This window comes from Rasamsonia byssochlamydoides, assembly GCF_041956645.1.
Source record: "Rasamsonia byssochlamydoides strain NRRL 3658 unplaced genomic scaffold VTN77scaffold_73, whole genome shotgun sequence".
NCBI classification, from domain to species: domain Eukaryota; kingdom Fungi; phylum Ascomycota; class Eurotiomycetes; order Eurotiales; family Trichocomaceae; genus Rasamsonia; species Rasamsonia byssochlamydoides.
The window spans coordinates 1-1,061 of NW_027192456.1; positions in this window are offsets into that span (position 1 = coordinate 1).

A 1,061-nucleotide genomic window follows, 5' to 3' on the forward strand; every position below is an offset into this window, starting at 1 on the left:
TGGCCCATGATTCGGGGTCTGTCATAGCCGAAAGGCTCGGTATGGACGTTAAACTTGATTAATAATAATAATAATAAAAGGCCCTGTAAAGACCAGGCAAAGCCTAGGTTAAACTTACGGCTTGACTAGTAACCTTATAACAATAGGTCGTGCTTTAAGATAAATATACTTTAAGGGTATTACTAGGTTAGTATGGAGAAGGCAAGGGAAACTTTGAAGTAAATAAGATAATCCTTATGAGTCAAGTTATTAAGTAAGTCAAAATAAATAAAGTAATGTTGGCAGGCAGATCAGTTTCACCTAGAAGTCGGCACCTCTTTGGCCGAATCTGCAACAAGTAGCCATAATAAGTAAGATATAACTGAGGCAAATATAATATTTTAACAAAAACAGAATTTACCTGATTTTTCTATTAGAAAAATCATTTTTTTTATTATTTAATATCCTGACTATATATGTGATATTACTCAGAAAAATTAGTACGTGGGAAAACAGGGTGTAGGCTCAAACTTCCAATTCGCGCTGCGGTAGCTGTAAAATAATAAGGATCAATGCCACGTGCGGGGATCACATCGACAGAAACAATAAAATAGTAGAATTTTGACTACACCAGAACTCCTAGTATTAAATTATGAAAAAACAGTAATAATTAGAAAAAATGAATAAAATGAGAAACCAGGCTGATTTTAACCCCCAAAACCAACATGGTCGATCAGTTTCCATCTTCGTTTGTTTCTTGCTTGCTTCACGGGTGAGACACTATTACATCTAGGACTCCTAGGCGTGACAGATCAGGATAGGTAGCTTCTACTTAAGGAGCATTAATTATGCAAGACCTTGAAATGAGTTCAGTGTCTATCTCCATATCATTATTAATTGTATAGGATTCGACTAGGATCCTAACAGAGAATTAGTTCTCTCAGCTGTTGTCCAGCAGCACCCTCCTGAGAGCGTCGGCCGACATACGGTACGGAGTACCTAACGAAATAAAATAAAATAAAATAAAATAAAATAAAATAAAATAAAATAAAATAAAATAAAATAAAATAAAATAAAATAAA